Source organism: Canis lupus, chromosome 20 (genome assembly GCF_003254725.2).
Source record: "Canis lupus dingo isolate Sandy chromosome 20, ASM325472v2, whole genome shotgun sequence".
Classification (NCBI taxonomy): Eukaryota; Metazoa; Chordata; class Mammalia; order Carnivora; family Canidae; genus Canis; species Canis lupus.
In genome coordinates, this window is record NC_064262.1 from 13,935,321 (window position 1) to 13,962,766 (window position 27,446).

At 37.7% G+C, this 27,446-nt stretch overlaps 1 long non-coding RNA gene across 1 annotated transcript in view; it reads left to right on the forward strand.

Moving 5' to 3' along the window:
* The first annotated feature begins 85 nt into the window (after positions 1–85).
* Positions 86–27,446, forward strand: part of LOC112662724 (uncharacterized) — a 99,728-nt gene continuing 72,367 nt past the window's right edge. Inside the window, exons 1-3 of the long non-coding RNA XR_007404346.1 lie at positions 86–412; positions 2,530–3,001; positions 5,038–5,159. This is a non-coding gene — a long non-coding RNA (uncharacterized LOC112662724). The remainder of the gene's footprint in view (positions 413–2,529; positions 3,002–5,037; positions 5,160–27,446) is intronic.

The window sequence follows — 27,446 nt, forward strand, 5'->3', positions numbered from 1 at the left end:
GGAGTATGTAATAGATGATTCTAGAATTCTAGAGAATTCTAGAGAACAGAGAACTCTTGCAGGTGATTTTTCCCCCTGTGCCCACCACAGAGTGTGGCGTATTGTTGGTGGCCTTTAAATATCAAATACATGAATGAGAGATTTGTATCATCTCTAAGACTATGCATTAATAATTATGATGTTAAAGAAGTAGCACTTCTAGTTCAGAAAGCATTGTTTCCAGTTCCATTTCTAGTGACAATGAGATTTGACATTACATTTTTCCAGCATTTTTTCCCCTCTGTTACTTAAAATCTCAGTCATTCTCTGAAGCACACAGATCTTTTTGTCATCTCATGGAATGTCAACATTCATTGCCTTGTGGATTGACTTAGAATTTATTGAAGATCCATAATTTCATTCTCTAAATCAGGTAGGATCCTTTCAAAGCTCAGCTCATTCTATTATAACCTGCACTATTCTTATCCACACAATACATCTTCCTCATTTATGAAGCTATCTTATTTCTAGAAGATTCTATTTATCCCTTTTCTTCTTGAAATAAACATTATTATTTTCAACATTCTTTCTAATCATTCTTCTTTCCCCCCTAAACTCATTCTGGAAATAATTGATTATTATTTGAGTTCTCTCAGAAACTGGATAAATATGTCAGTGGTAAATATCCTAAGATTCCTTTACCATCTTTGAGTTCTTACTGTGTGTCAGAGGCCTTACATATCTTATCTCCTTTAATGCTCCTGATAACTTTCTCATGTGGTGTTTTTATTTCCATTTTACAGATGAGGACAGTGAGGGTCAGAGAGAGTAGATAATTTCACCAGTGCTACACAGCTCATTAGTAAAGGAGCTAGGTTTTGAACCCACTTCTTTCTCTTAATCCCACATTCTATGGACTCGAATTTTGGAATGAAACTATAAGCATGTAAAAAAGAGACAGGGAAAATTGGGCTTTGTATTGAGTGGGATTTTATCAAATAAATTGCATAGCTCCTTTGTACAATTAACTATAAACAAAGAGATTCAAAAGGCTGATATCTCTCAAAATGTCCTCAAGCCTCTAGGGTTAGGTGACTCTCTACCAATCAGAATAGAGAGTTCCTTCCAGAGGTTTCAGCCCAAACTCTGGTTTTGGGACAAGGAGTTGCATACTGACTTGTTCCAGACCATCTAGCTGGTTAACAGCACGAAGAGAACCAAAGGCCAGGCTTCTAGATTTCCAGACTATCAGACTATTTCTGGGGAACTTTGAGTGAAATCATGAACATTTCCTTCTGGATAAAAACTCTACTCAGACATAAGACACAATAGGAGCGATATATTTTGATAGTTTCAAGACAAAAAAAAATCTTGATTTAAGATCAAGCAAGTGTTTATAAAGCATTTCTGAACTCCTTGGAGAAAGGTACTTTCTAAATAAAAGTTTCCTTTGATCATTTTGAAATGTTTATTTTAGGTAAGCATTCTTTTCATAAAATATTTACATGTGTTCTAATACAAACATTCACATTAGTATGTGCTAAAGATCTGAAATTTACTTAGCCAAAATTATTTACTTTTCTGGGTCCAACCAGTAGGATTTCCAGAAATCCAAAAGAGATAAAGGGATTTCCTTACAAAGCCTGCTAAAGCATCAGATAGGAATTTGGAAAGGGCAAGTCTAAAATAAGGCTCATTTAGAATAAGAACTTCCTTAAGATCTTGACTTGAAGTCTACACTAGCTCAAACACCTGCAAAATGAGCAAATAAGGCATAATTTCCTCAACACATTATGCCAAAATCTTGCTAAATTCTTTTCACTGCCAAGGACTCAGTTAATGTCTCAAAAAAATGAAGCACAGCAAGTTTTAGCAGTTTTTTCTGGATTTTGAGAAGAGAGAATAGATTTGGGAATTGCTGTTTTATCAAAAGAAAAGCAATATGGAGTAAACTTCTGCCTCTGTTAGAGGTGATTCTAGAGGTGTCAAAGTATTATTAATGTTGGCAGCAAACCCTGTGGTAGGTATATTTTGAATGGAAAATAATCCCACCTCTTCTTTTGAGCTTATTTTGAATAAATCTCCTGGGAAATCATAAAGAACAAGATATTGCTGATAAAAAGAAAATCTCCACTACTGGAAGTCCCATGATGTAGTAGAAAGAGCATCAGGAAAAGGTAGCAGTGAATTTCTAGGTTCTTCTTCCATCAGATAATGTGTCTTTACGTAAGTCTCTTACCTGACCTGGGCCTCAGTTTCTCTCTCTGGAAAAAGGAAGGCACTGGACAATTTCTGAGTTTTCTTTCATCACTGTCCTTTTCTGGAGTTTTGGTTGTGGCTTTTCTTCACCTTCTCGTGAATCCGCCTCCCAGAGGCACTATACCCTCTGCAGATATGACTTCTGTCTGTTCTTGCAAATGGTATTTATAAGACAAGAGGCACACACATCAACTTATTGCCTCTTCAATCACTCTTCTTGTATGTTGGAAACTATCTAGTAAAACCTCCTTTGTTGTAACCTCATTAGAGTTTTTCTTTGCTCTATTTCAGAAAAGAAAGATACTACCTCACACATCTCCTAAAAGAAGGTATTCGTGAGAATAGAGAAAATTAACAAGACAGGAAACAACAAATGTTGGAGAGGATGTGGGGAAAGGGGAACCCTCTTGCACTGTTTGTGGGACTGTGAACTGATATAGCCACTCTGAAAAACTGTGTATAATTCCTAAAAGAGTTAAAAATAGAGCTACCCTATGACCCAGAAAGTGCACTGCTGGGGATTTACCTCAAAGGTACAGATGCAATGAAACGCCGGGACACCTGCACCCCAATGTTTATAGCAGCAATGTCCACAATAGCCAAACTGTGGAAGGAGCCTCGGTGTCCATCAAAAGATGAATGGATAAAGAAGATGTGATATATATATATATAAACAATGGAATATTATTCAGCCATTAGAAATTATGAATACCCAGCATTTGCTTTGACGTGGATGGAACTGGAGGGTATTATGCTGAGTGAGGTAAGTCAATTGGAGAAGGACAATCATCATATGGTTTTACTCATATGGAGAATATAATAAATAGTGAAAGAAAAAAAAGAAATAATGAAAGGGATTATAAGGGAAAGGAGAGGAACTGGGTGGAAAAAATTAGGGAGACAAACCACGAGAGACTCCTAACTCTGGGAAACGAACAAAGGGTTGCGGAAGGAGAGGTGGGCGGGGGGGTTGGGTAACAGGGTAATGGGCACTGAGGAGGGCACTTGATGGGATGAGAGGGTGTTATACTATATGTTGGCAAATTGAATTTAGTAAATAAATAAATAAAAAGAAATTAAACAAAAGGAAAACTATGTAAGTCAGGTTTGTAAGGGGAATTTGACCTCCTGAAGAAAATCAGCTCTTGCAGCTTTGCAGCTAGTTGGTTCTTATGATGCAATAATGACAAGACTAAATGTTAGAGTAGGTTTGGGCAAGGGTTTACAATCTGTTAGCCTTAGTTGGATTTATAAAACATGATTGAAAGTAGACTTTAACAGTAGACTATAGTTGAGACTTTTTACTCTGTGATTACACACAGAGAACTAATCAAGTCTTTGGATCCAAATTGGCCTAACAAATTGAGTCAGGGAGAATAAAAAACAATTGGTTACATCTTAAAAAGTACTGTCCGCCAAAAGAGTTAATCTGGTTGTACATCTCAGTAAATGCTTTTCAGTCTGCAGATCAAGAATGATTAGCAGGTTGTGAGATCCATGTATTGGCTCAGGGACAGCATTAAAAAACAACAAAATGAGGACACCTGGGTGGCTCAGTAGTTGGGCGGCTGCCTTTGGTTCAGGTCGTGATCCCAGGATCCGGGATTAAGTCCCTCACTGGGGTCCTGCAAGGAGCCTGCTTCTCCCTCTGCTTGTGTCTCTGCCTCTGTGTGTGTGTGTGTGTGTCTCATGAATAAATAAATAAATCTTTTTTAAAAATTAAAAAATTAAAAAAAATTAAAAACAAAATGGAGTAGAATAGGAAATATCAGGGTATTTCATGATAATGGTTAGTATCAATTTGCAAAAATTAATTTTATTCATATAGAGAGAACATATATTTGCATATATGGTCTGGTCTCGATGTGAATTTTATTTGTCACTCAGGTCTGGTTAAGGAAGTTCAAGTTCCTGGGGAAATAAGTTCTAAGACAGAGATTGGTGTGCAATGGGTTTATTGGGAATTGCAGAATAGGAACAACATATGTGACAATGAGAGGGAGGCAGGATTGGGCAAAAGAAGAAACTGAACAGAGATGCAATTACCACAGAGGTCTCAGTGGATTACTACGGGGAACTCTGGAGTTTAGCTGCCCCCCCACCCAGAGTCGGCTTAAGTTGAAGAAGGAGGCAGGGCATCTGTACCCTCACAGCCTGCCTACCCAGCCAGATACTGGTTGTGGGATGCTCCCAGGAAAGGGGCATTACTTTGAGTGAAGTGGTTCCCTTTACTGGCTGAGGGCAGTTCCAGCAGAGGGATTCTACTCTGAGCAGTCAGCAGCCTGCATAGCTGGAGGAGTGAGTGCCTGGCTCCTCAGGGGGGCTATCTGGGAGGTGCCACAGCATCTACATGGCCACTAACCTATGTATAATCTGAATCAGACCACCCCAGCTGCAGCACATGGTATCTCAACCCCAGCATTATTGAAATTCAAACCTGGAGAAACTTTGTTATGGGGACTGTCCTGTATTGCACGATGTAATAAGAATTTGACTCCATTTTTGATGGCTGACCACTGACAACTTTCAAGGTCCACCATTCCTCCTTGCTGTTTCGTCCCACACCTGAACCAGCCTGAAGGATGAGAATGCTCGCCCTAACTACAATAAAAACCCAAACCATTTTAAAACTGTCTCGGGCACCTGCCCTGCATTCTCTTAAGAAGTTTCATTGTGTGAGCGATAAACCTTTTCATACTCTGTGTGTGTGTGTGTGTGTGCCATATGCATGTGTCTTGACATCTGAACCAAAATTTAGACATAGTATATTCAACAGTATCCCCATTCTTCACCCAACAGGTAACAATAGTATCCTTCCCTCTTCAAGTTGTCTCCAGGCATTGCCAGATGCCCCTGAGGGACCAAATCACCACTGGTTGAGATTCACTGCTCCACAGCATAAATGAACTTCTGCTAGATAGGTAATTAATTTCGAAATTTAAGTTCAGGCACTGTGTTCTAGTGATTTTTCTGTGATACCCAGCAAAGACATGTGGTAGTTCTAAATTCTCATGACTCAACAGGATGGTAAAGATAATTTCATGGGTTCTGTGTGATTAGTTAAAATGCCTGATTTCCTATTTCCAGTCCAGCCATAAAGTCAGAGTGGGTGGTCTGGTGAAAAAACAGATTGGTGGCTTTAAACTTTGATTGTTTTATTTATGGGATGCATTAGCTCCTTCTTTAGGAAGCACATAAAATCATTTAGGCCCAGTAAAATGGGATAATGTGGTGATTTGCATCTGCCTGCCATTGAAAAAAATCCTTTTCTATGAAGCAGGAGGGAGGCAGAATGGTATAGTTGGATTTTAATCATTAAAATTTGACCTCCCTTCTTGGGAGCTACTGTGCAATTTTAAAGATTAGAAACTATAGAGGGCAAGAGAATAGAGGTGGCTGAGATGGAAGGAGTGGCTTTTAATGAGTGATTGCTGAGGTGTTTTTGCCAACTATTGTAGATCACAGAATCCCACCCTTTACCTTGGTTGCCTTAATTTTTAAATCATGCTTACAAAAAAAAATCATGCTTACACTAAAAGAGGGGGGTGTAAAATGAGCCTCGTAATTATATTAGGCTCACCCAATAAGTATTCCCAAATATTTATTTGGCATACTAGAGGAAATCTTCTCCAGCTCTCACTTAAGGTTCCACTTTTGATCATGGTAATGAATAATATTGTTTTCAGAACTCAAAAGTTAGAAACATTGCTATTTCAGTGGTGCCATTAACCTAAAAGTTTTAAGAGTGTAATTTTTCTTAAAAAATTAACTATTTTGTAAAGTATTTAAATCTTGACACATATTGCTATAAGTTTCAGCCTTGCATATTTTGGTTTGGTCAATTCAAAGGTGATTTCACTGAGGTGAAAGTAGCTTTTAATGGGGGGAAATTAACAACTCGTTTGTGAGGAAGTCATTGTCTCATTTCTGGGCTTGGGTACCAAAAGCAAGCTGGGAAGTAGCATCAAGTCTAAAGAAAGTGTAGGAGCTGGAAAATACTGTAGAAATCATTGCAATGACTACTTCTCTAGACAGAATTCTTCTGATTACTAGGAACCCTCTGTTAGGGTCCTAATGTCTGTTCCTGCTACTCACGTTAGAGCAAAAAATTAGTTATTATACAAGGATTTCAACAGGTTTTATGGAATCCAAGAAAAGGACACAGAAATTGCTTGACTTCATAAGAACCAGAAAGCTGGCAGAAACTAAGTCTGCCTTTGCCATCATCTTTCAAAATTGTTTGCCTCTGCTTCAGGTTTGCTTCATTGTATTGCTCTTTGCTATGGATTGTTTTCCTCTGGCATTTCTCAGATTATCAATGGTCCAAAATACTGGACTAAGAGCAGGAGTTGACATGACTTTTCCTAACTGCACATAGTTATTGGCCTAGAGTCCCAAAGCAAAAATCTCTTGGAGAGTCTGATTGGCTCAGGCTCAGTTTTCTGTCTACCCTTCATCCTATCAGCCGTAGCTAGCTGGGCCAGCCCCTTGTGCAGCTTTTGGATGCGCAAACATAACAAACTAGGTCTGCTTTCATTTTAAAGTTGAGAGAACTGAACACCAGTGATGGGGTGATTTGTCACCCCAGTTACTGACTGGCAGACTGGGCCCCTTATTTCTCTATAGTTCACTCCACATTTCTCCCTTTCCTTCTTTAATCATCAAAGGTATATTATATCTGCTACACCTCTGTAGCATTTCTTCCTAATTAGAGGGAAGGAGAACACTCTTGGATTGGGAAACTGAGGGAAAGGGTGATTGGCAAGTAAGAGATGCATCTAGGGTTTTTTACATTACTAATCTGAATTCAATAGGTTGTCAATTCAATTTCTGTTAAATAGCTTTATTGAAGTATAATTTACATACCATTAAATTCACCCATTTTAAGTGTACAAGTCAATGAAATTTAGTGTATTTGCAGTTATACAATCATCACTGCTACCTAGTCTTAGAGCATTTCCATCACCTTATGCCCATTTACAGTTACTCCCCACTCCTAATCAAACCCTAATCAATCATTATTCCACTGTCTCTGTATGTTTGCCTTTTCCAAACATTTCATAAATATGGAATAATATAACAATATAATGGATTTTTTTGTGCTTGTTTTTTCATAAACGGTAATGTCTTTGAAGTTCATTCTTGTTGTGGTATTGTACTGAGTTCCTTTTTATGACTAATAATATTCAATTATTTGGATATACCACATTTTGTTTCTCTTTTCAGAAGCTGATGGATATTTGTGTTGTTTCCAATTTTTGGCTATTGTGAATACTGTTTCCTGAATATTTGTATACACGTCTTTATGTAGACGTATGTTTTCTTTTCTCTTGGGAATATAACTTGGAGTAGAATTCTAAATTATCTGATAACTCTATGTGTGACTGTTTAAGGAACAGTCAAGTTATTTCCCAAAGCAGACCTACCATTTTCCATTCCCACCAGCAACATTTGCAGGTTTCAGTTTCCCTATCCTCATCAACACTTGTTATTGGCTGTCTTTTTTATTTTAGCCATCCTAGTGGATGTGAACTGGTATATTATTATGGTTTTGATGTGCATTTCTCTAATTACTAATGATGTTGAACATCTTTTCATGTGATTACTGACCATTTGTGATTTGTGTATCTTCTTCAGAGAAGTGTATACTTAAACCATTTGCCCATTTAAAATTTTTAAATCAATTAATTAACATATAGTATAAGAGTTTCAGAGGTAGAGTTTAGCGATTCATCAGTTGCATATAACACCCAGTGCTCATTTCATCAAGTGCCCTCCTTAATGCCCATCACCCAGTTACCTCATCCCCCCGACCCAGCAACCCTTGGTTTATTTCCTAGAGTTAAGAGTCTCTTATGATTTGTGTCCCTCTATGATTTTGTCTTATTTTATTTTTCCTTCCCTTCCTCTATATCCATCTGTTTTGTTTCTTAAATTCCACAAATGAGTGAAAACATGATATTTGTCTTTCTGACTGATTTATTTCACTCAGCATGAAACCCTCTAGCTCCTTCCATGTCATTGCAAATGGCAAGATTTCATTCAAATGTCTGAATAATACTCCACTGTGTATTTATATATATATATGTATATATATATATATATATATGTATATATATATATATATATATATATATATATACATCTGTCGATGGACATCTGGGCTCTTTCCATTTTTTTGCTATTGTGGACATTACCTTTTACCCATTTTAAAAATTATATTACTTGTCTTTTTATGTTTGAATTATGAGAGAGCACTTTACATATTCTGGATACAAATCCCTTATTGATTTACAAAAGTAAATTCAATTGTGCATATACAACAAAAATCAAATTCATTATGTTTTATATTTTTCAACTCTAGGGTAAAGCAGGCATTATGCTAAAATTGTTATAAAACATTATCTTTGTCCTGTGTATCTTGTACTTGAGCTGTGACATAGATCTGAATAATATATGAAAAAATGTAATATATGTATGACAAATTGCAATGGCAATGCAGAGGAACAACCATTTCATAAGTACATAATATAATCATTTATTATAATAACTATAATAACATATTATTATAATGGAATTATACATTCATATGTTTTTTATATTTTATATTAATTATATATTATTATATAACATTATAATCATAAAATAGTTGCCAGTATGAAATTTATTATATGTGAGACAATGTGCTAAGTATTTTGCACATGTAACTTTTTTTTAAGACATTATTTATTTATTCATGAGAGGCACACAGAGAGAGAGAGGCAGAGACACAGGCAGAGGAGAAGCAGGCTCCACGCAAGGAGCCTGATGTGGGTCTTGATCCCAGGTGTCCAGGACCATGCCCTGGGCCAAAGATGGCACTAAACCACTGAGCCACCCGGGCTGCCCTGTAATGTAATTTAATTCTAATATTAATTTTACAGAAAATGTGTCTCTGGATTTTCACATTCAAAAATTATGATATTGGAATGATATGATTTTAAAACAACTTGAGAAATATATATTAACTATTTGCATACAAGTCACCATGGATAACACTACAAAGAATGAGGTCCTGCCCCTACAAGTCTAGAAGGAGAAAGGACATACTCACAAATTACTATTTTATAAGAGCAGAATATTATTGTATCCCTTCAAATATTTATGAAGTCATAGAAAAGAGAGGAATGATAACTTATGAAATTAAGGAAGGCTTTTTGTAAGAGATAGTAATTAAATTTACATTGATGGTAGACAGTTTTAAAGATAAAAATGGACCTAGTAAGATGATAATTTGTTGTTCATCCTTGGACAACAGGAGAGAGAGCAGAGAGAAAGGGGATCCTATTAATAATTACACTAATGCAATAAGAATAAACTGGGAGTGTCCTGGGAAATGTATGTGTGATCACCCTAATCTTTGGAGGAAAGATATCATAGGTGTAGAAGACAAGAGCAAAAGCTCGAAGGTGGGAAAGGGGAAGGCCATTTAAGGAAACAGCATATGAAATGATGTTGCTATGCTTATCAGCACTCTTGTTTACAGGGGCCATGTTTATTGGGTTCTGTCCTCTCCCATCTTGGATCATGGATCCATTTCTCCACCAATTCCCCATCCTCTAGGGAAAACAGCTGTGAATCTTGGGAAACATGGGAATTTGGGGACTTTAGATAGTCAGTGGTCAACAAGTTGGACCCTGGAGGCCATCACTCACTCAGTTCCCAATCCGTTTTCTTTTTCCAGGTGGGGTTCTTTTACCTCCCTGCCACTCCAAATACTCCAGTTTCTCCACTCCTGCAGTCTAAGTTATATTTATAATCCCTCCTCCCTCTTTCTAGCTCAGTTTTGTGGATTTTTACAGAGGAGAAAACTCTGCAAATTTTCCTGTCTCCAACTTCTGCCTGCTAATTATCTGAGTCTTTGTTTCTGGTTCAGTGTAAGCTGCAGAATAAAGGTGAATTATAACACTGCCAGTACAGTTAATCTAGTTTGCTTGTTACCTACTTGTAACTAGAGTAGTGGTGGTGGGACTGGAAAAATTCATTAATGAAGGACCTATTTGTTTTAAGTGAAATTCCTATGGTCCAGTTACAAAATGCAGAATTTCACAGAAGTAGAAAATTCAATTAACTTTCAACAAAGATCGTAAGACAATGTCACACATGGGAAAGGAACTAGGTATTTGCTGGGGACATCAAATTAGTACTCTGGAATATGAAGACAACTAAAAGTATTGGTGATGGATGAACAATAGTGCCAAAAATTTTTTTTAAATATAGCTTTGTTTAGAAGTCCTGTGAACAAATTAGAAGCATTTAAAACTTGGGCCTAATTTAAAGAGATTTAATTTGGGAGAGCCTGAGCTACATCTTTCATAGAAGCTGCCTATATACCTATCTAGATGTCTATTGCTTGACCTTCATCTTGAGAACAATCATATTTCATTTACTCCTTTGTTCTAAGAATTACATAGGCCCTTTCCATGACGTACCAAGAAGAAGACTAAATATGAGACATAAGGGTGGGATATATACATAGTGGGATTTATTTCAATATATTGCCTAGAAGTTAAAAGCCTTCTAAAATGCTATCCTGAAGAACCTTCAGCTAGTTTCCCATCTATCAACATTTCACTGTGCATAGTAAAACCTAATATTCTAAGTCTTCCAGAGCCTATATAACTTTTGATTTCCCTATAAAATATTAATATTAAATAGCTTTAAAGTAAAGTGGGACTCTTCTTTCCTGTGCTTCTAGAGAAACTTAATAAAGATGTCATTGTTGAGACACCTAGGTGGCTCAGCGGTTGAGCATCTGCTTTTGGCCCAGGGTGTGATCCTGGGGTCTTGGGATTGAGTCCCACATCAGGCTCCCTGCATAGAGCCTGCTTCTCCTCTGCCTATGTCTCTGCCTCTCTCTGTGTGTCTCTCATGAAAAAATAAATAAAATCTTAAAAACAAAAGATATCATTGTAATAAACCAGCAACATTCAAAGATACCCACTGAAGAGCTCCAAAATGAAAAGAAATGATCTTTACTGTACACTAAGCTAATTAAAAAAGAGCTTGGTAATTTAAAATTTCTCATTTTCATTGTAAGTCAAAGTGTAATCAAAATAGTTAAAACAATATAATGAGATACTGATATTTTTATTCCAATGATGATCCTATGAAGCGGGCATCGACACATTGGAGCCATCATTATTCCATTAAAAATGAATCAACATTGAGTATCTGCCTAAATTTATCATAGTTCAATTATGAAACCACATTAGCTATAGTTTATTTAAGCTGCCAGCACACAATAAGCTCTAGACATTATTAGGAGCATAAATCCAACAAGAAATGAATAAATCTGTAGTATTACTTTAATAAATAAAGTTCTTTAATTATATCCTAAATATTATAGAATTTTACTCAAATGAAGAACACTGGACTTCATTTTCTCCAATCTAATGTTTAATAAATGAAGAAATTGAAAATTATTAAGTGATTTCTCCAAAATCACTAGCTCATCAGCATTGCTCTAGAACCAGAATCCATGTGATAGAGTAAAAGAGAAATAGAATGTAGTGTTCTTCATACAGTACTGCTATGCTTCATCGTGACTTAATGGTAAAAACCTCTTTATAGAAAGATGTTTGTCTTGATTAGGGATGGATGGAAAAGTATCTCTTTCTAGCACTTATAAACTATGGCCAAGACATTTAATCTCAGGGTCATGATTAACTGGTTAGCTAATGGAGATAATCTCTGCCATGCTTCCTTCTTAGTTTTTTGTGAAAAATGAATGAACAAAAAATTCCTTTATCTGTTCTGTATTTTATTGGACATTTACATATTTATACTGTCATGCTGAGTTTTATCTCAAAAGTAAATCCGGTTGGATCCTGTCTTTTAAAGGCTTGCAAGATAGTCAAAGAGCTAAGACTTGTCTATCTTGCCCACTAGAGTACAGAATTGTGTTCATTGTTGTATCTCCATGATTTGGCATATTATCTGGTATATAGGCAATGTTCAATAACTACTAAATGAATACAGGAATAAAGGGCCAATTGAACATATAGAAAATGACTCTAATGTAAGGTATGAGGTAGTAAGCCCCTGAGGGACACAGCAGGTTGAATGCTCTGGGTGTTTATAGGTCCTTGTTAGATTGCAAAGAGCACATGAAACCGATGGTTAACATCTCAGAGTCCACAAGTCTTGGGTTCTAGAGCCAATCCTAACACAGTAGGTATTTCTATGATTTTTTTTTAAGATTTTACTTATTTATTCATGAGAGACACAGAGAAGTACAGACACAGGCAGAGGGAGAAGCAGGCTCCATGCAGGGAGCCTGACGTGGGACTCGATCCCAGGTCTCCAGGATCAGGCCCTGGGCTGAAGCCGGCGCTAAACCGCTGAGCCACCTGGCTGCCCTATTTCTATGATATTGATTAAACTACAGAGACTCTCTTTTATTCGTAAAATGGAAATGTTAGACCACAGAGACCAGGCCAATAGTATAAATGAATGAAATAGAATGAGGACAAGGTAATGAGGCCTGGTAGGGACTGTATCAATTTAAGAAAGCTTCCCTGTCCAGTAGGGATCACCCCTTTTCAATCTAGCAGATTGTTTTCATTCAGGAATAATGAACCAGTGCTGTCTAATATTTCACATTTTCAAGAGAAATCCAGATTTTTTCACTTTTTGAGTTCTCCAATTTTTAAACATTAGCAGCTAACTCAAGTTTTTTTAAAAAATGCAAGCCAAACAAATCTATCCCTGGATCACATCTGGCTCATGGGTCACTATTATTTTAGGTCTAGATTAGATGATATTCAAGATTCCAAAAATCTCTAATTCTTTGTTTTGCTGCATGTCTTACACCAAGATTGCTAAGCTTAGGAAATGATGCATTAATTTTGGAGTGACCCCTAATTTTACTCAAAATATCTCTTCGCCAACTTTGACTTATGAAGTTTGTGCTGATAGTTTGCTGTGCAGGTGTGGTCTGTAACATCACAACATAAATATTGCTTCCTGGAATTTTCAGAGGATAATTAATATTTGGAAATCAGGCTGAGATCTGGAATTGCTGCTGATCATAAACAGAAGGACAAAAGCAAATAGTTTGTCCTTATTAGGATTCCTCTGTTCAGTTTATCTTGCAATCTTTTTATGAACTGTTTTTCCAGAGAGTTTGCCCTTAGAACTAACTGGATGAGGTTCTTGGGTTTCCCAACATGCATTTCTCTCTCTGGTCTGAGCATCCACTTACAATGAGTTGACTGTTTTAGAATAGTAGATGGATTTTATTATTGCTGACATAGGTCTTGGGTCATTCCCCCCACACATTTGCACCATGTAGATTGATTTCTTTTATGTTTATTCAGCTAAAACTCGCATGCCTGAGAAAAATTGAAGTTGTATGCCATTTGTCATTTTACCTGGCCATGTCTTTAAATAATGTCCGCTTTTTTTTAACTGAATATTTGCAAAGATAATTTATTTATAGAATTGATATGAAAGCAGTCTGATAGCATATTACAGTATCTTCTATCCATTGACCTTATACTGTACTTCTTCCTCTTTCCTTTTGTAAGACACTTTTTAGGAGGCTCCTTTTTACTTTCCTGTAACACAATCTGCTTCAATAATTTATCTTCACTGCACTTTTTTCTAGTACTTCTTGAAATAAAAATTAAAAGAAGAGTGAACATGGAATAAATAGTATGATACATGCTCTGAGTTAGATTTTCTAGCTAAGACTTTCATCTTTTTCCACCACTTATTGTATTACTTTAGGCGAGTGAATTAACCATACCCAACCTCAGTTTCCTTATCTATGAAAAGATCATACATTAGTGCTATCTTATAAAACTGTTTTAAGAATTAACTATTAAAAATAATACTGCATAGTACATAATAGTTATTAGGCAAAGATTGTTAGCTGTTATTTTCATTATTATCATTTTAAACTGTCTCTTAGGAAGGATAGCATTAGGCTACAAGTAACATTAGGCTGCAGTTTAGGGAGTAAGATTTGCACTGCACTGTCGCCTTTTTCAAAATGCCCACCTTCATTCCCCTTCTTTCTTCCTGTCATCCATTGTCCTCTCTCCTTGTTTTCTTACTTTCTCTGTCTTTAATTCATTCTTGAATATTTGAGTACTTACTAAGTGCCAGGGATGGACAAGAAACCACCAAGACAGTAGTGATCCAAGAGACTCAGTCCCAGCTCTCAGGGAGCTTGCAGGACATTGGGGGCAGGAGGCAGCATGAATATACAATTCCAGACAGTGACAGCTAATCAAAATTAATGAACACCCTCAATTTACCCTTGCTTGAAGAACTGTGAAGCATAATAACATTTGCAACTAATATATAAGATGTTTACCACTTGCAAAGCACTTGTGCTTTCCTTATATTATTTGAACCCTATAATGGTGGTATAATGTAGATATTATTAATTCCCACTTCATATATGAAGAAGTTGATAAGTTAAGTGACTTGCTTATGGTCACACAGTAATCTTATTAAAAGACTTAAAGCAGGATCTTCTGTCTCCAAACCCTACACTCTTTAATAATCTGAAAAATAAGAATTCTTTTTCAGAGAAGATCCATTTATTTTCATATTACCCTCTCATCAAAATTAGGACTGAATTGCCATACAGGAACATAATATTGGCAACATTTTCTATGACAGTGACATCTATTTTACCTGGAACTTTTAATGTTTCATACTGAAGAGGTAGAAGAAAAAATAATATCTAACATTTAATATTTTGTCTATTCTGTGCTTATATCCTTCAGATTATCCACAGGAAATAGATTTCACCTTTAAACAAGGTGTATTTGAAATATATCTGAGGAAATATTAAGGGAAGAACTATTTACAAAATGTGAGCAATTGAGGAAAACCAGAAAGGTTGGGTGAAGCACGTCAGGGCTAGCAAGAACTGAGTCGCTAATGTCAGTCAGATCCAAAGAGGCAAGAGGATGAAGCAGTTACTAGAACCTAGAAAATACAACTATAGTAGTAAGAGGGGGCTCTGCAGTCAGAGCTGTGGTGTTTAAATAGACTCTGCAGGAATCTAAGTAATACATACTCTGACCTCAATTTCCTCCTTCCATCATATCTTTTGCAGATACTTCCCATTGGTCAATCCTATCCTAGGATAAAGGAGTTCTTTGATACAGTCTATAGCATTAACTTCCCAGGAAACAGAACAGGGTAGGAGGACTGAGGAGGAGTTCTGGAGATGAAAACAAAAATATCCAGCAGCATCCACGTCTTTTGCTTTTTAGTATCTATTCTTGTTCTTCTTCTTGATGAAAAATTTATGTACCTATACAAAATATTTCATTTAATCATGGGATGATAGCACTATAGATATACTCCTACCAAAAATATAAAATTTTAGCCATCACCATTTTTTAATAATTAAAGGGGGAAGGAAAGAAACAATTAATGTAAAACCTGGCTTTAAGATTTCAGTTTCCATAACTTCCATTTTCCAACACCCATTTAAGGCCCCTTTGGTTTTCCACAACTACTTAAAATGGATAAGATTTTTTACCAAGCGGCATGGATCCAACCTATATTCCTGGGATCTGAATCTTTTCTGGCCCTGTCTTTAGTAGATGGCTGCAATGTTCCACTGACCATTATTGTGGGGGCACTAAAAGCTACTAAATGTCAGTGAATCCTCTGATTCCAGATATTGTCTTCTTTGTTGCACTGTACAGCAGCCACCTGTTTTCTCCTTGATAATGAAGATCAATCACTTCACCAGGAGAATGGTCCTCTTCTCTGGGTGAGGGGATTGATGTTGAACCCACGAAACTTGTATTCAGTTCTAGAAGCTAGAAGTCCCAAATTATAGTTTGGCAGGGTTGGTGTCTGGTGAAGTTTCTCTTCCTGCCTTGCAGATGGTGCCTTCTCTTTATGTCCTCACTTGGTCTTTCCTTGGTGCATGTGCATAGAGAGAGAGAGAAAGAGTGTGAGAGTGCAAGAGCTACACAATAAAAATTTTTGAAATTGTCAAACTAACCTGGCAGCTTGTAGGAATGACTGCACCTTTCAAGAGACTTGTATTCAAATAGTGTTCTGCGGCACAAACTCTAGGCTTTAATCCCTGAATAGACCCCGTTGACCAGCCTACCTCTAAGCTGTGGTTCTATTCCCAGCCAATTCTGCCCAAAGCATGTTGTGAATACCAAGGAAGGCCATTGCGATTATGGCTCTGATTTTTTAGGACCCAACACTGCTTTTGGGGAGGTCCAGATAAATGTGTAGATTCTTTTCCACCCACTTGGTTGCCAGCCTCTACCAGAGTTACTGTTGTTGCTACCTGCCCACCCTCCATCACAATGTGATTTTCTCTCAGGCTGCAAGGACAAAAAGACAATAGTAGAAAATACCCATTTCTTTCTAGCACTGCTGGAATTCTTAGAATATCTAAGAAGAGAGTTGCAAAGCCACCAACTAAAGCTGGACCAAGTAGGAATTCCATTCTTCCAGGGTGTGTGTGCATGGGTGCAATGAAGCCTGTGGTAGCCTCACATTTTGGGAAAGGGACATGGGACTGGGTCACCACACCTGGGATATATACTCAGAGGAATATTTAGGGAAGCTTTACATATATTTCCCCTGAAGCTATACCTTTAAACAGTCTATCACATTGACTTGCTTGCCTGATGGTAAAATGTGGCTCTAACAGAAGTGATTCTATTTTATTATAGTCAGGAGGGTCATAAGCAGCCATGTAACACAGGGCGGCCTCAGCAACTAGTTTCAGGGATCAACCAAAAGCACGCTCCCTATACCATCCTGGAGAATGCCTAGTATTGACGGCCACAACGCCATACCTCACTATCCACTATTTGTCCTAGATTAAATAAGCACTGTCTTCAAATAAGAGATTTTGCCTTCACTTTCAGCAAAATTTTTAATGAGTTGTTATGGAAAAGAGACTTAGGAACAAAACGTAGGAGCAAAAGGAGTTATGACACTTTAGATTTGAAAGAGCTTTAGTTCATACTTCATTTACTGATAAGTTAACTGGGGCATTGTGGTATGCAAAATCATGTCCCCTCAAGAGTGTGCATGTCCTAATCCTCAGAGCCTATGAAAATATTACCTTACATGGCAAAAGGGACTGTGTAAATGTTAAGGAAGGTCCTTGTGGTGAGAGATTATCCTGGGTTGTCCTGATGTGCTCATTCTAATCACATGAGTCTTTAGAAATACAAGAGAAAGGCAGCAGAGTAGAGAGCTTCAGTATGAGAAGACCACCAGTGGTTGCTGGCTTTGAAGCTGGATGAAGGGAACCTTCAGCCAAAGAATTAAGTCCTGTAGGAGTTGTGATTGGCTCTCCCTTACAGGCAGCAAGACAATAGGGCCCTTGGTCCAACAAAAGCAAGGAACTAAATCTTGCCAACAGTCTGAATGAGCAAAGACCCAAATTCTCCAGAAAGAAAAACAGCGCTGCCTATACCTGACTTTAGCCCAATGAGACCCATGTTGGATTTCTGACCTATTTGTGTTGTTTTAAGTTGCTAAATTTGTGGCAATTTGTTATGACAGCAATAGGAAATGAATATAGGCATCCAAAGTCTCCAAAGAGACTTTGCAGATACCACAAACTTAATTTATATCCCAGCTGGGAGCTATACCCAGGACTTTTGACCTCTTGTTCCAGGTCTTCCCCACTCCTTTCAACTTCAGTTCCTCTCCAACATATTACCTGGATTCTTTCCCTTATCCTGGAGATCATCCCTCAAATGAATCTGAAGTTATCTTGCTTTCTTACTTGGTTTAGTATCATCTGTCTCACTGTCTAGAGTGGAAGCTCCATTAGGACAGGGAGTTTGTTTTTACTGCTTGCTACTTTATACTTAGTTACAGTGCAATGCTGCATATGGACTAGGGCTCAATAAAATATGCTGAATTAATGAAAAAAGGAATAAATGAATGAGTGCATGAATATACTCTATATCAAAATTGATGACAATAGAACTATCAAACTGAAATAATTTCAAAAATTTTTACTCAAATTTCGCATTTTACAAATGAGGAAATTTAGGGCTGAGCAGATCACAGATCCCACTCTTAACAGATCCAGAACAGAGCTTAGGCCTCCTGACCACCTATATAGCACATCTCTATTTTTCATTTGATGTATACCAAAATGTCACATTGCAAAAACAGTATGGAAGTAAATGGATGCTGTGCAACCAAAGGGTAGGAAATGAGCTAATATGACCTGGGTGTACATATTTCTGAAAATATTCAGAGGCAGTACCTATCCTGATATTTTTTGCCTTTTAATCTTTTTTTTTCTAAAATTAGCTCAGATAGACCACAGGCATCTCAAGCAAACACTTTCATTCATTTTTGAAAAAAGATGGATGGCAAAGCTCTTTAGAAGGAACAGGCTTGGAAGTTCTGTCCAGCACCCTGATTCTGCTGGTCTGTGTTAAAAGGAGTCAACTGCCTGTCTGGGCCACAATATAAGTTTGGTTTTTAAAATCCACTTCTCAATGGCTCATTTGTTGTTTCTATTTCTTTTCTAGTTTATGCACGCAGTGTCCAATCTTTTAATTACTACCTCCATGTGTTGTCATCAAAACTTTTTGTGTTTGTGGGTTTTTTTGTGTGTTTGTGTTTTTAATGCTAGAAAAAATTGGAATAAAGTAATTTCTTATCTTGTCTAACCAATTTCATAAACAAATATCTACTGATAATTCTCCAGGACAAGAACAGAGCTACCAGCTTTGAGGGGATATGCAAGCTTAGACCAAAGGCGTCTCTGCTCTGATGGTCATGGACAGATGCCTCGAGGGGTCTTTCTGAGAGCATCACAGCAAAGCCACCAGCTCCATGTGAAGCCAGACTGTAGGCCAAATTGTGCTTTGCACTTCTGCATACACATGGTGCTATAGACTTAATTTTTGTGTCTCCCCAAATGCATATGTTGAGACATAATCCCCGATATGATGGCATTTGGATTGAGGCCTTTGGGAGGTGATTAGATCATGAGGTAGAATCATGATGAATGGAATGTCTTTATGGAAGAGGCCCCAGAGAGCTCCCTCACCCCTTCAACCATGTGAGGATACAATGATAAGACATCTAGTCTGTAACCCAGAAGATGGTCCTCACCAGAATCTGACCACATTGGTACCCTGATCTTGTACGTCCAGTTTCCAGAACTATGGGAAATGAATTTATGTTGCTTATAAGCCACATAGTCTATGGTTCTGTTTTAGCAGCCCGAACAGACTAAGACACTTAGGGGATGATTTTCTGTTGAAACATTTTCCTTTAATTTACAAATCCTTCCTTACTCTTCCCACACTGGCTTTGTCTCCTTTTTCTTTCCTGAAAACAACCCTTTCCCCATCAGGGCCAAGAATGAGAAAACCAGGACATTTTAAAATTGGAAAATAAACAGATGAGCAGGATCAAGGGGGAAAACACATAAAAACATCAATTCCTAGTCATGGGTGACTTGAGTCTTCTTGCATTTCTTTTCCTTCTTGTCCTATACTGACATTTCACTTCCACCAGGCAGTATCATCTGTTGGGCCAGAAGGTCAAGTCAGATATGTCTTCTGGGCTGTCTGGAAACAGCTCATGCCCAGGCTGGTGGCTTTTATCAGCACAGCAGCTTCTGTCTGCTTCACTTCAGCCTCCTGCCTGCAATAAGGAAGCAGTAGGCACAATTGGGCTCCCAGGGGTGAGTGCCACAAATCAAATTGTCGTTCCTTTCATAAACCTGACCCAGGCAGTCACTCCCATGAGACAGCTGTTTTCCAGGAGAGCTTTTTCTATTCTGACAAAACCCATGAGGCAACTGTTTGCAAAGAGATTGAATCTCGCTCTCCCATCAGGATAAAAACTTTCAAAATTACACTCTAGGCAGCACCAAGTCACAGGAGACCTGCATGGAGTCCAGTCTTATTTTGCTGCTTGCCAGCTGGGCCACTTTGGGAAAAATGTTTTAACTTCTTTGGGCCTTTGGCTTTCCCCTCTGTAAAGTAAGAGTTGGTCTAGTGTCAGATATGACAACATGGAGGCCTAGGGTCTGAATTTAGTGTATTTTATTTATTTGTTTTTATTGTTTTAAAGCAAGAATTTTAATGTCCTTAGTTGAGATGATTGCCTACCAGTCTCTCAGTCTCCCCTAATCTGTCTTGGTTTAAACTGAGTTTTACTCACTTACTTTATTTGGTTCCCTGTGGTATTTCAGTTTACCCCCCTGGACTAGATGACCTTAAAATTTAATCTTGGCGCTAATAGTTCAGACTTCCTAATTCTAAGAAAAAGAACAAAACAGAAAGAGATGAATTAGACATTTCAAGGTATGTGTTCATCTAGACACTGGATTCTAGAGGACTAATGATTGTTCCCATTTCTTATGTCCTTCAACTTTCATGTGTGGCACATACTTTCAGCAGTAACCTGGACTTTGGGAAATGTGTGTGACTTGGTACCCCCTGAAAGAGGAGAACATGAGAGATAGTGGTTGAGCAAGGTGAGTATATGCAACAGTTTTAGACATGCAGAAAGGAGAAACTATGTAGTAGATGGCACAGTATCCATAATTCCCTTTATGCATTACTTTCGTAATGTGGCTTTGCAGTTTCTCCCACTGAGATAGAGTCCATTTTTCCACCCCTTGAATCTAGGCTGGCTTGTGACTTTCTTTAGGCAATAGATTGTGGCAGAAGTGACCTTATGCCAATTCCAAGTCTAAGGTTCAAGGAGTCTGGTAAACTCCATTGGTTGTCTCAGAACCTTAATACCTGATAGCTGTCAAGTGAATAAGCCCTGCTTGGCTAGCTGGAAAATGAGAGACATGTGGGCTTGTTGCCCACATTGCCCCAGGCAATAGCCTTCCATCCTAAGAAGCACAGTTGCCTACTTGACCAGCAGTTGACTGCAATTGCAGGAATGAGCCCCACACGCCCTAGAAGAACCTCCCCAGATGATCCTAGTCCAAATAGCTGAGCCACAGTTCATAAGCCAAAGAAATGGTGGTTGTGTTGAACGCTGTATTGGGGTAGTTTGTTATGCAGCAGCAGCTTGCACAGATTCAAGTGCTCAATTCATTTCAACAAACTCAGTGAGTAGCCTGTGAGAATACAGATGGGTAAATACTCTCTCTGTCTCCAAGGAGTGTTTAGTTTAGCTAAGAAACAAGAAGACTGTACGGATATTGACAGGGAAAATAAGATATGGTAGGTGTCATATTGAAGACACAAAGCTTTGGAGTTTAGATTGGAAAATACTTAGTAAAAAAAGCACTGTTTGAATTGGATATTAGAGCATGTGTAGGGCCTATACAGGTGAAGATGAGAGAGTGTTTATTATTTAGGGGGGACAAGTAGGTGGATAATAACACTACTACAGACATAGAAACAAGAAGCAAGAACAGTATAATAACCATTTAAATGCATTCCTATTTTCCTATTTCTGAAAACACAAAGATACACATGATAAATGCCTCATGATCCAATTGGAAAGACAAGACGCAGCTACATGTAAACAATTATAAGGAAAAGTATGAGGCTTCTCTCCAAGCCACTGCACAGGAGGGTAGCTGTGACAGCAGATGAGATTGCAAGGCTCAGGTTGTTCAGCCTGAGAACAATGTGAACTTTGGGAAAATTATCTGCAAGGGAATCCCATCCTTAACTCATTTTTAAGGATGACCAGAATCTTGCTTTCCATGATTTTCTCCCTTTGCACACTAACACATTTTCTGGTGATACTTCAGAAAAATGTTTCTTAGATTTCTGTAGAAGAATGTGATGATGATAAAAGGTTTTTTGGGGGGAACATTTTATGATTTATGGCAAAAAATGTGCTGTTGATTTGGGCTTGAAGAAGCTATTGAATGGCAGTGAAGGAGAGTTTGATGGGGATAGTCTATGTACCATCTTCATCCCCAAGTCCCTGGAGATTAGCAGATGAATTGGCCTCTTGGCTAAGCATGCCTTAGAAATAATTTATCCTCCTCTAGGCAGTAATGAGGTTGCAATTCCAACATGTTAAACAGTATACTTATTTTTTGTCTGTGTATGGGGAGGATGAAGAAATAATTTAAAAATCCCATACATAATAAAATATCACATGATTTATAGTAAAAATAAAAGGGATGTGATTTAAACAACAACACAGAAGTAGCTACTTCCTCTATTAGGACTGTGAGACACACCCAAAATAGGGTTCAATATTTTTCAGAGAGTTTTCCACTGGGTCTCAGTCCTGTAAGATGCTGGATGATCCACTAAGCTTAGGAAAAGGCTACATGCTATAAATTGCTCATGAAGTTTAATCCTTCATTTTAATGTATAAATGTTCTTGAGACTCCTGCTTTAAAAAGACTAATGTAACACTGTTTCTTGAAGAACAACTAAAACATCTTGGCAAACTTTAATCTACTCTGATCTCTTTCCTTGTCAGAAGGAAACAGTTAGTGGCTAAGTGATTAACTTAAAATCTCAGCCCAGTTAGTGTTAAAGATAAACTAGGACCCAGATCTCCCCAAGAGATTCTTAGTCAGTGGTGTTCTTTCTCAGAGCTCTCTTTGCCTCACACAAGGTAATCAGAGACCCTGCCCATAAGCATCAGGACAATGAGTACAGTGAATCCACAAGTAGGAATACATGAAAGCCTGTAGGTGAAAACCATGGGGAAGCTCCCTGATGTGTTGTGTTGGGTATTGAGTGATGGGGACTTGGGTAGACTAATTGAAGCAGAAGACATTCCAGGGAATACATCCCACATATGCATAGCTTCCCCCACTATCAATATCCAGCATCATAATGGTACCATAGTTACAACTGATGAACCTATACTGATACATCATAATTACCCATAGTCCGTAGTTTACCTTAGGGTTTACTCTTGGTGTTGTACATTCTATTGGTTTAGACAAACTTATGGTGACATATATCTACCATTATAGTATCATACAGAATGCATCCTTCTTTATATTTGCCATAATAGATAAAATCAAAATATAAAAGCAAAGCACCTCTACTCTGTACAAATAAAGTAAAATCCAAATTGCCTCAGGAATGCAATTTTATAAATCATTTGCATTTAGTTTTTTTAACAGTGCATTCATGCTGTGATATTATGAATTGTATTTAGTAACATAATAGGATAGGGTTACCTCCCTCTCTGTTCTCTCTTATTCTTGAATATTTTATCAGTAATTGTTTCTGTCCTCTGCATATGACTTTGCTTGCAGAGTATATTAATTCAGCTAAGATTGAGTAATAAGCCAGAAGCTAATTTTTAGGAAATTGTGAGGACAGAGTAGTGAAAAAAGATTTGTTAAAAGGTATTAATTACACAATGTTGTGAAGATGCAGTGTGGGGGTCATGTAGATTAGAAGTACACAGATTTGCATAGAATGTCAGGATAAAGTGACTAGATGTTCAAAAATGATGGGTATTCCTCAGGCTGGAATTCCAGTAGACCTGATGTGTCCTCAGTCTCCAACATGACAGTGGGCCTTTTGTTACTGCTTGAGTCTTCCAAGGAATGAAGAGGAAAAGAGAAGAAATGAATGGAAGGAAAGTTTAGTGTATAATATGGTCTTAGGTTTGAGAGCAAGGTGTCTTCTACAAAGAGATTTGTATATGGTTTTCTTGCTCCTTCATTTATTTCCAATAAATGAACATGAATTTAGAGCTACCTTGACTGTTCAAGAGACAGAGATTTTTCCTTCTCAGATAGGCGTAATACAGAACTTCTCAGAGATCTCTCCCCATATTACCTTTCCATTTTTCTCTGCCTTCAGGTTCAAGAGCTGAAGCTTGCTCTTTCTTGGACTCCCTTTCCTGTGATTTAAAGAATGCACATTTTTAGAAGGAAGATTATCTTCTTTTCTCATTTAAATCTGTCAGACCAGCTTCCAGAGCTCTACCTACCTGTAGAAGGGACACATCAGTGTAGCAGCTATAAATGATGTTCTTTTGTGGCCAATATCTCATCTCTATTAATTTTACATGTGATAATGAAAAACATGTTTTCAAGGGCCTCTTAAACTTTGGCTCCATGTTTTGAACCCTTCTAGAACTTTGTTAGTCTAAATCTTACAACTGGCAGCAACTTAGACATGACAGTATATTTCTTAACCAGACTTCTTGCCTCTAAAAACAACCTGCTGCTCTCTTTCCTGGCTGCATCCTGCTTCTCCCTGACTCCATCCAGAAAAGCAAACTGCTTCTTGCTTCTGGGCAGAACAGAAGCATAAGTTAACTGCAGAGCTGGGTTGGTGTTCAACTTCCATTCAGCATATCTCTGGCTGACTGATTTACAGAGACTCTGCTCGCAATGGCCATCCTGGGGCCTATAAAGACTTTTAAGGGAAGGAATTATAGAGAAGGAATGGCCCAGCCATTTCCATGAGAATTTCTGTACTTCAAAGAGGGACTGAGTTTCACACCATGGCAAGATCAGGCTAGCTGTAGGTTGCAGCTTTCTCTATTATGGAGTGGAGAGTTCCTCAGGCAGAGCTGGAGGGGGCTGGTCGGGGATAGCTTGGCAGAGAGGTTGTAAAGCACTGGAGAAGGCCCTTAAGCAATAGAAAATATAATGGCTGTCCCCTAGGGGCATAGAGTCAATTCTAGATAAGCAGTTAGGACACAAGGGTGGTAAGGGTGGGAGCAGTGATAACAAGTCATTAAAATGGAATATGACAAATAAGTGTCATGAGAACCATTGTGAAAGAATTTAGTGAGGAAAAGTTATTTCTTTTCAGAAAGTTCTGGAAAAGTTTCAGAGGAAAAGTAGGATAGAATTTGGAATTCAAAAGAACCAGTATTACTTTAACTTAAAAACCATAAAAACAATTTTTAATGTAAGAATTCCCCAGTAAAATAAAACCACGACCTTATCATGGAACCACAGTAACTACTTTTAATTTTCCCTTTCAGTGTATTTCAGAGATACAATAGTATACAAATAATTGTGTACTATGCTTTTTCCACATTTTTCTTATGTATATGTTTGGAAAATACTTTGTAAACATGCTAAGTGTTTCAAAAACAGCAATGCCCAATAGAATGATCAAATTGTTGTCCTACTTTAGTTTCTGTGACTTTTCCGGTTTTGGCAATGAAATTCTTGCATTTAACAGTCCCCTACCTGACCTGCCCAGCCTCAAATAACCAGAACTGTTGGTCATCCTAAAAAGACCCTGGCCTTGGGGCACCTGGGTCACTCTGTTGAAAGCCTGACTCTTGATTTCCGCTCAGGTCAGAATCTCACAGTGGTGGAATTCAGCCCCTAGTCAGGCTCCATGCTTAGCAATCCTCAATCTCTCTCTCTCTCTCTCTCTGCCTCTTGGCCGGCCACTCCTGCCCCTCTCTCTCAAATAAATAAATAAATAAAATCTTGAAGAAAAACAAAAAGACCCTGGACTCATCAAGGAGATTACAATGTGGTGGAGATGAGACTGTGAGCCTATAATTTTACATGCAGTGAGCTTTATAAGGGCAGTGTAAGACCTGTTACAATGACTGGCCAGGGAAAGCATTCTAGGGAAGTTATATTTCATGAAGTCCAAAGAAGAGTTAGAGAAAAAACCACCTAAATACCCTACACCTGGAAGCACATGTACTGTGGGAAGTTAATTACATTCCCAAAGTTGCTTTTGACCCTAGAATCAAAATCTTAGGAGAATATGGAGTTGACCATAAGGTTTACATACAGTTGAGGAAGTCTGTCTATAGGGCTCAGGAGTAGAACTGCGTATCAGTTTTGTTCTTCTGAAATGATAAAGTTTATCTGTTTTCTATTTTGGTAACAAGTTTTATAATTTTTCAATTATTGAACTTCAGGATAATTTGAAGGTTTTCTAGGTAATTTGGTGGAGACAGGTGATTTGGGGACCCTACTCTTCCGCCATCTTGCCCCTCCTCTCAATTATTGAACTTCAGATAGAACATTGACTTATCAGTCACAATTAACATAAATGATTTCATAGATTTCTCACTTTTTCTCATATTCCTGACAATTAACATATTTATTTCCTCTCTGAAAAATTTGAGACATGTGATCTCCAGCCTCCCTTTCCTAGAGTGATAATCTTAAAGGATGCCCCTTCTAACATTAAAATGATTGCATGAAAACAGATTGGTGGAAGGCACTGCATCTCCACAGGCCTGGCTACCTATTGCCCACATCTTTTCCCTTATTTGTATTCCATGTGGACCACCCCCCATTTCTATTGATGTGCTCTTTCTTCAGATATGCTAATACCATCAATTAAACTACTGCTTTCTTTTGTAGTCAAACTTTGATTCGATGTTCAGGGTCCTTTTCTTTTTTCTTACTTTTTAAAGTTGAATTATAATTGACATCATATTATATTAGTTTCAGGTATATAACATACTGGTTTGATATTTTTATGTATTACAAAATGAGCACCTTGATAGGACTAGTTACCTTTTTTCACTGTAGAAAATTATTACAATACTATTGACCATATTCCCTGTGTTGTACATTACATCTCCATGACTTATTCACTTATAACTAGAAATTTGCATCTCTTAATCCTTTCCACTTGTTTCTTCACTTCCCCCACCACCCTCCCTCTGGGGATCACCAATTTGTTTTCTGTATCTATGAATCTGTTTCTGTTTTACTTTGTTTTGTTTTTTAGATTCCACATATAAATGAAGTCACACAGTATGTCTTTCTCTGTTTGACTTATTTCACTTAGCCTGATATCTTTAGGGTCTGTCTGTGTTGTTGCAAATGGCAATATTTCATTATTTTAAAGGCTAAATAGTATTCTAATGTGTGTGTGTATGTGTGTGTATCATATCTTTTTGATCCATTCATTCAGTGCTTTTCTTTTTGCCTTTGGCCTGGGAAATATTCAACAAGAGGAGTTGCTTTCTGAAGCAGTTGAAAATCAACCATTAGGATTTCATACTGGTGATATTCTCAGTGATTGTGGGGTATTTACAGATTGCCCTATGTTTTAAATATATTTCTCTGTTGGCATTTTCTTTCCACATTATCCCAAAGCCTTGCTCCAAAAGGGGGATTTTATGTACCTCTTTTGACTTCCAAATAAGATGCAAATCCCTAAACAAGAATAATGGGATCAGTCTCTTTGAGAAGCTTAGAAGTAGAAGTTATCCCTGTCCCCAAGGAACTTGACTTTCAGGAGCTCTCATATTGCATTGTTCATTTCTAAGTG